The 12,018-nt window shown below is 37.8% G+C and overlaps 1 protein-coding gene across 5 annotated transcripts in view; it reads left to right on the top strand.

Annotated features, from left to right (window-relative positions):
• Positions 1 to 12,018, top strand: part of UBE3A (ubiquitin protein ligase E3A) — a 91,582-nt gene that overhangs the window by 15,575 nt on the left and 63,989 nt on the right. The window lies entirely within an intron of this gene.

Below are 12,018 nucleotides of genomic sequence, written 5' to 3'. Positions count from 1 at the left end.
ATATTATTTCTGTAAGGTAGATTTCTATAAAATGACTGTTAGACCATGAGGCTATGTCAGCTTAAAGATTTGATAGATACTGTCAATTACTCTTTAAAAAAAAGCTTTTTAATCAAGTTTCATTCCCAGCACATTGTGTAGGACTGCTGATTTACCTCATTGCTTATTATATAGTATCTAGTCATGAAATTAGAATTTTTTGATATAGGTAAATCTATCTATCCTTTATGGCTTCTGAGTTTCACCATGCTTACAAAGATAATACAGAAATCTCATATTTTCTAGGACTTCTATGAGGTTACTTTATAGATTTAGATTTATAGATTTAGATCTGAATACATTCAGCATTTTTTTGAATATTGTATGATTTAGGTTTAGATTTGGATTGCATTTGGCATATGTTTGGATGTTGTGTGAAAATATCTAACTTTTCTAAGTTCTAATATCTAAATATCCCCACTTGGGCAGCTAATTCTCTAGACCAGCGGTTCCCAACCTTTTAGGCACCAGGGACTGGTTTTGTGGAAGACAGTTTTTCCACGGACAGGGGGTGGGGGTGGGTCGGATGGTTTAGGCGGTAACGCAAGCGATGGGGAGCTGCAGATGAAGCTTCTTCGCTTGGTCGCCTGCCGCTCACCTCCTGTTGTGTGGCCCTGTTCCTAACAGGCTGCAGACCAGTACTGGTCCGGGGGTTGGGGACCCCTGCTCTAGACCACCTAAGGGATCCTTTCCCCACTGATTTAAATTACCATCTTTTTATATATTGTTTTCATAAACTAAGAAAAAAATCATGTTTATTGAAGTACTGAATTTATATCCAGTAAAGTGCACCTATCTTTTTTTTATTTTTAAAATTTATTTATTCATTTATTTAATTTATTTTTTTGGCTGCATTGGGTCTTCATTGCTGTGCGTGGGCTTTCTCTAGCTGCAGCGAGTGGGGCTACTTTTCGTTGTGGTGGCTTCTCTTGTTACGGGGCACAGGCTCTAGGTGCACGGGCTTCAGTGGTTGTGGCATGCGAGCTCAGTAGTTGTGGCTCACGAGCTCTAGAGCGCAGGCTCAGTAGTTGTGGTGCATGGGCTTATTTGCTCCGTGGCATGTAGGATCTTCCTGGACCAGGGATCGAACCCATGTCCCCTGCATTGGTAGGTAGGTTATTTTTTTTTTTTTCTTTTTTGCGGTATGCAGTCCTCTCACTGTTGTGGCCTCTCCTGTTGCGGAGCACAGGCTCCGGACGCGCAGGCTCAGCGGCCGTGGCTCACGGGCCCAGTTGGTCCGCGGCATGTGGGATCCTCCCGGACCAGGGCACGAACCTGTGTCCCCTGCATCGGCAGGCGGACTCTCTCAACCACTGCACCACCAGGGAAGCCCGGCAGGTAGATTCTTAACCACTGCGTCACCAGGGAAGTGTGTGGTAGTTTTATGTTTAAATTTATAAGGAACTGATGAACTATTTTCCCAATGGTTATACCATTTTGCATTCTTACCAGCAACGTATGAGAGTTCCGTTTCTTCCAAATCCTTGTCAGCATTTGATACTCTCAAATAAATTGCAGACATTCTTATGGATGTGTAGTGGTATCCCACTGCAGTTTCTTTTTCTTTAATTGTAGTAAAATATGCATAACATAAAATTTACCATCTTAACCATTTTAACTGTACAGTTCAGTGGCATAAATTATACTCACATTGTGCAACCATCATTCTTAACCCATTTTTGAAACTTGCTCATCATCCCAAACTGAAACTCCATCCCCATTAAACAGTAACCCCCCAGTTTCTTCCTCCTCCCTCCAGCCCCTATTCTACTTTCTGACTACGAATTTGACTTTTCTAGGTGCTCATGTAAGTGGAATCCATATGATGTTTGTCCTTTTGCTTTTGGCTTATTTCACTTAGCATAATGTCCTCAGGGTTCACCCATGTTACATCATATATCAGAATTTCCTTTTTAAAGCTGAATAATATTCTATTGTGTGTATATACCACATTTTGTTTAATCATTCTTTCATTGATGGAGACTTGAGTTGCTTCCTTCCTTTGGCTATTGTGAATAGTGCTGCTATAAACATGGGTGTTAAAAATAGATCTCTTCAAGTCCCTGCTTTCAGTTCTTTTGGGTATATATCTAGGAATGTAATATATCTAGTAATTTTGTGTTTAATTTTTTTGAAAACCAGTATACCATTTTCCATAGCAGCTGTACTGTTTTACCTTCCTGCAAGGGTCCCAATTTCTCCACATCTTTGCTAATACCTTGCTAATATGTTGTTTTTATTTTTAAAAAATAATTGCCAGATAATGGGTGTGCAGTGTCATTGTGGTTTTAATTTACATTTCTGTGATGACTAATGATGTTTTCATGTATTAATTGGTCACATGTATGTCTTCTTTTGTGAGTATCCAAATATTTTGCACATTCTTTTTCTTTTCAGGATACAGGTCCTTTTTTAGACAGGCATGTATTCTGTATCATTACTGATTTTTTTGGGGGGGGGATACTTACTTTATTAATTAACAAGAGGAATGTTGAAATCTTTAACTATAGTTGTGAACCCGCTATCTTTTCTTTCACTTCTCTTCATTTTTGCTTCCATGTATTTTCTTTATTTATTCTTTAATTTTTTGGCTGCGTTGGGTCTTTGTTGCTGCGCGTGGACTTTCTCTAGTCACGGCGAGTGGGGGCTACCCTTTGTTGTGGCATGCGGGCTTCTCATTGCGGTGGCTTCTCTTGTTGCAGAGCACGGGCTCTAGGTGGGCTTCAGTAGTTGCAGCACACGGGCTCCGTAGTTGCAGTATGTGGGCCCCTAGAGCGTGCGGGATGTGGTAGTTGCGGTGTGCAGGCTCTAGGGCATGCAGGCTTCAGTAGTTGTGGCATGCAGGCTCAGTAGTTGTGGCTTGTGGGCTCTAGAGCTCAGGCTCAGTAGTTGTGGCTCATGGGCTTAGTTGTTCCGTGGCATGTGGGATCTTCCCGGACCAGGGACCAAACCCATGTCCCCTGCATTGGCAGGCTGATTCTTAACCACTGTGCCACCAGGGAAGTCCCCGTGCTTCATATATTCTCAAGTTCTGTTATTAGATGCATTCACATTTAGGACTGGAAGACCTCCTTGATGAATTGATTCTTTATCATTAAGAAATGTCTCTGTTCTCTGGTCATGTTCCTTGTCCTAAAGTCTGCTTTGTCTGGTATTAATATAGCTACTTCTCCTTTCTTAGGATTCGTGTTTGCATATTATATCTTTTGCTGTCTCTTTATTTTCAACTTATATGCCATTATATTTAATAAGTCTTTTAGATAGTGTATAGTTGCATTTTTTGGATTTTTTACAATCTCTGCTTTTTAATTTGAGCGTTCAGTCCACTTATATTTATTGTAATTTTCAATAGTAACACTACCAGGTTACTATTTGTTTTCTAGTTGTACCATTTATACTACCTTTTTTTTCTTCCTTTCCTGCTTTCTTTTGGATTGAGCATTTTTTCGGAAGTCTGTTTTATCTCCAGTATTAGCTTATACCTACCTCTGTTTTTTTTCCAGTGGTTGCACTAGTATTTACAGTATGCACCTTAGTTTATTTCAGTCTGCCTTCAAAATTAGACCTCTTAGAGTATAATGTAAGAATTCTAATACATTATAAATTCGTTTACCTTTTTGCCATTGTAGTCTTCCATTAATTCCCGAATAGAATTTCTGATTGTTTCTTTAAACAGTCAGTTGTTTTATAAGGAAATTTAAAAACGAAAAGCAGCATTCTTTGATGTTTTGCCCATATTTTCCATTTTCATTTCTTTTCCTTTGTGTAGATTTGTGTGGACTTTTTTCATGGACCTAAGTTTCTATGTGGTGTTGTTTTCATTCTACTTGAAGAATTAAAAAATTTCTAAAGCATCAGGTCTATTGGCCAAAAATATATTTCAGCTTCTATTTGTATGAAAATGACTTTATTTCACTCTTCAACATTTTATTAGGTAAATTTTCAGACTTACATGGATGTGAAATAATTCCAGAATGTAATTCCACAATTAACACTTTACTATATTTACTGTCTTATATCTATCCATCTATTAATTTGTCTCATTTTTTTTGATGCTTTTCAAAGTAGGTTGTGGATGTTAGAACATCTCATCCTTAACTTCATCATATATAGTAGAATATCTCATCCTTAACTTCATCATATATAGTCATATAGTCATCATATATAGTCAACTAAAACTTAGAAATTTAGTATTATTTAAATTTAGTATTATTAACTGAATTTAGTATATTGTTCTGGTTATCTATTGCTCCCTAACAGATCACTCCAAACTCATTGTACCCCAAACATCAGCAGTCATTTCTTTTGCTTATGAATCTGTACTTTTGGCAGAGACTGGCAAGGATAGCTTGTCTTGACTTCAAGCATGTGAGCTGGAGTTGAGGTTACCTGATAAGTTGAGGCTGTTATCATCTAAAGTCTTGCTCACACATCCGGATATTGATGCTGGCTGTCAGGACTTCAACTGGAGCTCTGGTCTAGAACACTTAGATGTTGCTTTTGTATATGGTTGCTTGGCTTCATTGCCAAGTGGCTGGCTTCATCACTGTAGAGTGGCTACGTTCCAAGAGTGAGTAGTATCTCAAGAGACCAAGGCAGAAGTGCATGGCATTTTTATAACCTAGCATCAAAAGTCTAGCTTATAAAAGAGCACACACTTCCACCGTACTTTCTTGATTGAAAGTCACCGAGGCTGCTCAAATTCAAGAAGTCACATAGACCCTACCAGCTGATGGGAGAATGCCAATGTTAACCTTGTAAGAAGAGCATGTGGGATGGATTATATTGTGGCTGGCCATCTTTAGAATATACAGTCTGCCACATATACCATTCCATGTGTTTTGACAAATGCTTACAGCTTTGCAACACAAAGTCCTATCAAGTTATGGAATCTGTACCCCTTCCTAGCCATTTCCTGCCCCCACATTACCCACACCCCTAAGTCAATCATTGTTGTGATCACTTTAACATAGATTAGTTAGCTTGCTCTAGAATTCCATATAAATATAAATCATGGTACTTATTTATATAAGGTTTCCCTTAGCATAATGTTTGTGAAATTCATCTATGGTACTGCATGTGTCAGTAGTTTGTAACTACATTCTTCTCTTAAGGGACACCTGGGCTATTTTCAGTTTCTAGCTGTTGTGAAAAGCCTTCAGTGAACAGCTGTATGAAAGACTTTGTGTAGATATGTATGGTTTCTTTGCTCTTGGCTAAATACCTAGGAGTGCAGTTTGGGTTATAGGATAGTTGCCAGATCTTTTCCCCAAGTTGGTTGTTTTGTTTTATACTCTTACCAACAATTATATGAGAGTTTCCAGTTGCTCTACATTCTTGTCAGCATTTGAGACTGTCAGTCTTTTTGATGTAGCCATTCTGGTAGATGTATAGAGCTTTATCTTCATATTTTGAAGGATATTTATCCCTTGATATATAAGTGATATATCAAGTGATAAATATGTCTAGGTTGACAAATTTTTTTTTCAGCATTTGTTTCTGATGAGAAGTCTGCGGTTATACTTATCTTTCTTCCCCTGTACTTAAAGTCTTTTTATTTACCTCTGGCTTTTCTTTAAGATTTTCTCTTCATTGCTGGTTTTCTTTGTGATTATCCTGCTTAGGATTTATTGAGTTTTTGGTTTTGTTTTTTTGGTCTGTGTTTATGTTTTCATCAAATTTGGAAAAGTGTTAGTCATTATTTCTTCACATGTATTTTTTTAAAGTTAGCTCTCTTCCTTCTACACTCTTTTCCAGGGTTACTCTGGTTATATGTATAATGTTAGACTATTTGATATTATCTTCAGGTCATTAACATTTTTAGTTTTTTTGGTCTCTCTGTGCTTTAGTTTACTTTGTTTTGTATTTCACTGTCCTTTTTTTCCCCCCTGCAGGGTCAAATACTTTCAGATATTTTATATATTTATATAAATATGTATATATTTATTTACTTTTTGTATTTCTAGAAGTTCCATTTGATTTGTTTTCATGTATTCCTTTGAATCCTTGAGCATATTTATAATAGCTGTTTGAAAGTTCTTGTCTACTGATTCTATCAATTCTTTCATTTCAGGGTCTATTGATTGGTTTTTCTGTTGGTTATGGGCCGTCTTTTCCTGCTTACATATTTAGTACTTTCCTATTGGATACTGAACATTGTTATAGTCTATTGTTGAGTGGCTGAATTTTGTTGTCTTTTAAAGTGTTAAACTTTGTTTTGCCAGCGAGCTAAGTAACTCGCTGGTCAGCTTGATCCCTTCAAGGCTCTATTAGGGTGTATCTAGAGAAGGCTTTACTTTAAGGCTGGTAGCTACTACAAATGCATGGCCCTTCTTAGTTCTCTACTAAATGTCCCCAGTGTCAGCATATTCTCTTCACTCTGGTTGGGAGAAACTTAGGGATCTCCTAGTCCTGTATGATCACTGGGGATATTTCAGCTCACAGCTCCTCTTTCCCCGGCTTCATATAGTCTTTCCCTTTATTCATGCAGTTTTGTGTATAGTGGCAGACTCGAAAGGACCCCCAAGTGACAGATTTCTGGACTTTCCTCTGCATAGCTCCCCTCTGTGGCAGTCTGTCTTATTAAAAATTCCACCCACTTCAGCCTCAACTCTGACCTCTTGCTTCTTACCTCAGTGAGACTGCTGTCCTCTGACTGGGTTTCCCCTCCATTGACTCAGGTTGGAAAGCCTCCTCCATGAAGAAATTCAAGCATTGGAAGGGTTCACCTCATTTCTGTTCGTTCTCATGGATCAGTCTCACACTGCCTGTTATCCAGGGTCTGAAAACAGCTGTTTCATGTGTTGTCCAGTTTTCTTGTTTTTGACTAGAAGCAACTCTTACATACTTTTGGATCTTTCTCTGGACTTAACTTTCTGTTCCATTTAAACATTTAGCTAATGCTCATACTGTACTGTGCTTTTTAAAATAAACTTTTGATTGAAGTATTAGTACACATACAAAAGTGTATAAATGTGCACGTAGCTTGTTTAACTTTCACACACTGAGCACACACGTTTAGCCAGCATTCAGATCAAGAAACAAGATCAGCTCTTCTGAAGCCCCTTGTGCTCTCTTTGTCACTACCTCTCTTTCCCCAAGAGTAACCACTATCCTGACTTCTACTAGCATAGATTAGATTTTCCTGTTTTTATATTTTATGTAATTAGAAACAGTCACATTTAGTTGTGTCTGGCTTCTCTCAAATAACATTTGTGAGATTCATCTACATTGTTGGCTGTAGTCAGTTGCTTATAATTTCTGTATAGTACACTTGACCCTTGAACTAGGTAAGGGGCTGGGGGTACCCATCCCCTGCATAGTCGAAAATCTGCATATATAACTTTACAGTAGGCCTTGAGAACTTTACATTTCTGTATCTGTGAATTCAACCAATTGCAGATAGTGTGGTACTGTATTAATGTATTTACTGAAAAAAAAAATCCGCGTAGAAGTAGACCTGCATGGTTCAAACCTGGGTTGTTTAAGGGCCAACTATATTTTGTTTTTCATTTTGCTGTTGATGGACATTTTAGTCATTTTTGGTTTGGGGCTACTAAGAATATAGTTACTCTCAATATTCCACTGAACGTCTTCTAGTGAACATATGTACTGATTTCTTTTTGATGTGTACTTAGTGGAATTTTTAAGTCATAGGGTAAATGACTAAACTAAATGATTTAGTTTTAATAGATACTGTCAAAGTTTTTTGAAGGGGTTGTATTGATTTTAATTATACTAAAATATTTTATGCTTTAGTCCCTGGTAGAACAAGTTCTTGGGAGAGAGGCATTCTTCTTCTTTGAGAAAAATGAAAGTTTCATGGTTATTCTTACATGTTTGACCTTCAAAATAATCTTTTGTTAGATTGGCATTGGGTTAAATTTATGTTAATTTGGAATTAAAGGATACCCTTGTTTGTGCATCCATGAATTGCATTTGGAGCTAGTTTAGAATCCTTTGTCAGGCCATGATCCTTATTCCTTTTTTTTTCCTTGTAGAGGGAGGTGTGGTGTCAAGAAAACAATCCCCATTACTATGAAAATAAACATGGATGAGATGAGCACTACCTTCTACCAGCTTATAGCTAGAGGCACTGAGAAACCTATTCAGATAGCTATAATGTATAAAATAATAAATTTAGGGTGGAAATTAAGAAATTATTTTATAGTATTAGGAACATATAGTTCCCAGACAAGACTGGTTATTTACAGAAGAGCTTAGAGCACTCTGTGAGATACAGCCTTTAAAATGAGTAGAGTTTTTTTAAACAGGGCATAATAGGTGGGTGGGGGGTGGAAGTTAGCAAAGGAGAGAGAAGTATTTCTGAGTGAAGTGTCGTGAGAAACAGAAGCATTGAAATTAGAAATACAGATGGCCAGTATGTGATAGCCAGTAATCCAATGATGGGACTAGATCAAGTACTTGGTAATGATGTCATAGAGTGGGCAGTAAGGCTTGTATGAATGGGTGGAAGCCAGTGGCAGGGACTTCATATGATAGTTTGAAATTTATCCTGTGGGCATTGGGAAAGTATAGATTTTGAGTATGAGAGTGATATGGCCAAATTTGGGTGTTTAGGAAGATAATTCTAGTGGCAGAGTCAAGGACAGAGGAAAAAGTAAAACTAGGTGAAGTAATGAGCATCTATAACATGACTATGCATGGGGAAAAAAGGATGCAAGTGATATTTCAAAGAAAAAATTTACAGGATTTGGGTATAAATTAGAAGTGTACAAGGGAAGGAGCATGGCCTTTACAATCAGACAACTTGTTTTTAATCTTGTATTCACTAGTTAAATGACCTCTAAAGCAAGTCATGTAAAAGAAAACTTTCCTCTTCATAAGATGTTTATCCTGTGAAGTATATTTTGTGAACATTTTCAAGCACTGGAAGTGTAAAAATAAAAATGAATGATATATGTGTTCTCTACAAGTGTGGTCTAGTCTGAGAGAAGAGGCTGGACTGGCAGGTTTTGGCCAAATTTTGTATAGTTTCATAGGAAATGTTACTCTGGAACAAAGCCAACAAAGGAATAATTGGGGGCAATGTTGGAGTGTGGGGGAATTTCTGAGGTAGAATTGATAGCACTGGGTGAACGGTTTGTTGTACTGCAAAGAGAGGGGCCTTCTCTTTAGAATATGACTCAGAATTTTCTAATGGGTGACTGGACTGGCAGTGGTACTGTTATACCTTCCACGGTTTTTCTTAATATGTCTGGGATAAACCTTGCTCATGCCTCAAAGCTCAGTTTATATGTTACTTCATGAAGAACGTATTTCCTTTTTCCCCAGACTAAGTCAGAGTACTGTATATGTACACTTAACCATATCCTGATTTCTTCTTCACAACACTTAACTATGCATTGCAGTTACCTAGTTTATTGTGGTTTTTATTGTGCGCATTTCCCCCATTACATGGAGATACAAGATTGTCTAGTTTCTTTACCACTATGTCTTCATCCACTTAGTAGACACTCAAACATATTTTTAAACTGAGTTATAATTGACATATAACATTGTATTAGTTTTAGCTAGTAGACATTCTTTGAATGACCTTTAGTATCAAACCATACATTGGTTAGGCTAAATAAAAATGAGGGGGAGATAATAAAGAATGGCACCAATTTTTTTCATTCTGTAACTAGTAGGACAACAAGATTAGGCACATTCAGGGTGGAGTACGTTTTTTGGGAATAATTGAGCTTGATTTTAGATGCTAATGAAACAACAAAGTGCATGTGTACTATTGGTAATTGAGAGTAGCAGGCTTATGACTCAAGAGATGAAGGCTTAAAGATGTAGAGTTAGGGATCCTAAGTATAGAGAGGTGCTATAGGAATGGATGATGACATTGCACAGAAAATTAATTCTTAACCTACGAAAAGGGGCTATTGATAGAAACTTGGAGAGTGGCTATGATTGAGGGGTAGGAAGATGAACTAGCAGAAGACTTAGTTCCTGTCAGAGGTAGAAGAACACAGGCAGGTACAGCATTATGGAAGTCTAGGAGGGGTGAGAAATGGTTAGCAGTGTGAAATGCTGCAGAGAAAAAGTAGGATTAAGAGGCCACAGGATTTGGGACATATAAGAATGATGATGACTTTTATAAGAAAAGTTTCAGTATGTGGAAGGTTTTGTATGTTAGCATCTGAGCTAACCGTTTTCAGGCCTTTCTGGCAGTTAAAGGAAGGAGAGTAAGGAAATGGTACTGTAAAGAGTTAATGGAGTTGAGGGAATTATGTTGAAAGTACTATATGAAAGCAGTGTTTTGAATTTTTAGTCTAACTGCAGAATGGACTAGAATGAGGAGAGCCTAAAGACAGGAAAATTTACACAAGAAAGTTATTGGAACAGTCTTTTGTTGTGAAATTTACAAATGTACGAAACTTAATGAGTTTCAACAAGTAGCTTTCCCATAAATTTAAGACACCATAAACATGGCATAAAGGAGAACAAGATTGCTGAGTGGACACAATAAAAAAGTGATAGAAAAGGTAGTCTGAAATTAAGTTTGACCTAGGGTTACAAGGAGGTGAAGGAAATAGGCTGTTGGAGAGGAGATAAAGGACATGACAGATGTAATAATAATATGTATGCACCTGTGTAGAGAGGGAGAGAGAAAGAGAGCAGGCAGATGGGCTATTTTAAGGATAAGTGAAAACGTTACAGGGACAGGTGGATTGGTATAGGCATTTCTTATTATTTGATTCCTTTCTTATTAGATTATTAGACTGAGCCCTCTGTTGGAAAGGAATGTGTATATAAATAAAATAAAGGCACTAGGTCTGGTGTAAGAGTGCTAATGGTTAAATTTGCCAAGAGTGCAGGTAACATTTCTGGTGCTTACAGTTTCTGTTACTTATCCTATATCTTCGTAGATTTGGTACATTCTGTGATTATGTGTTCCTAATCTTCTAAGGCAAAGTTTCTCAAATTGGGGTATGCATATCACCTGAAATGTATGTTAAAAATACAGATTCACACACCCCCATTTTATATACTGAATCACAGTCTCTGGAGGTTGAGATCAAGTAAGTATCTGCATTTTTTGTTTTTTTTTTTTTTTGCGGTACGCGGGCCTCTCCCGTTGCGGAACACAGGCTCCGGACGTGCAGGCTCAGCAGCCATGGCTCACGGGCCCAGCCGCTCCGCGGCATGTGGGATCTTCCCGGACCGGGGCATGAACCTGTGTCCCCTGCATCGGCAGGCGGACTCTCAACCACTGCGCTACCAGGGAAGCCCAGTATCTGCATTTTTTACAGGTTCCTTAGGTGATTGTATTATAGAACAGAGTTTGAGACTCAGTCCTCTTAACACTTGGTTAATTTTAAAAAAATATTTATATGCAGTATAATATATTCATTTTCTGCCATCAACCTGTAGGATGCTGGGTGGGTTTCCTTATTTGGTGGGGGACTTGGTTTCTTCATATGCAATAAGAGGAAATGTATTAAAAGACTTTAGTTCCTGTTCAACTGAGGAATGCTCTGATAATATACAGATGAGTTAAGAATTTACGGTGATTATTTGGATGCATGCTTTAAGCTTCAGAATTTGGTTTTTGATAAGTTAAGTTCTGATAGATATATGAAATGTTTGATTTAAGAAATAATATTTGCTACCATACACTGAGGCCCTATTATGCTCCAGGCGGCATTGTCCTACATACTTTAAAAATATTTTCTCTATTACAACAACCTGACACCTAAGACTTACAGGTCAAGGGACCTGCCAAAGGCTGCTACTCAGGAGGTAGTTGGGCAGATGCCCATATATGTACCTAACACAGCAGGTCCTCAGCATAGGGAATTTAATTAAAAGCTTAATTGCTGTAGGTATCTGAAGGAATTACAGGCACGTAGTTAAACAGTTTTCATATATTTTCAGCCATTTTGGAGGGAGGGAAGAGTAAAGAAACGGCAAGCAGTAAGTTCTTTGAATGAAAATGGGTATCATGGTTCTGCCAGCTGAAAGCAC

Source organism: Pseudorca crassidens, chromosome 1, assembly GCF_039906515.1.
Source record: "Pseudorca crassidens isolate mPseCra1 chromosome 1, mPseCra1.hap1, whole genome shotgun sequence".
NCBI classification, from domain to species: Eukaryota; Metazoa; Chordata; class Mammalia; order Artiodactyla; family Delphinidae; genus Pseudorca; species Pseudorca crassidens.
The sequence above is the reverse complement of the archived record's forward strand: the minus strand, read 5'-3'. Positions and strand labels throughout refer to the sequence as shown.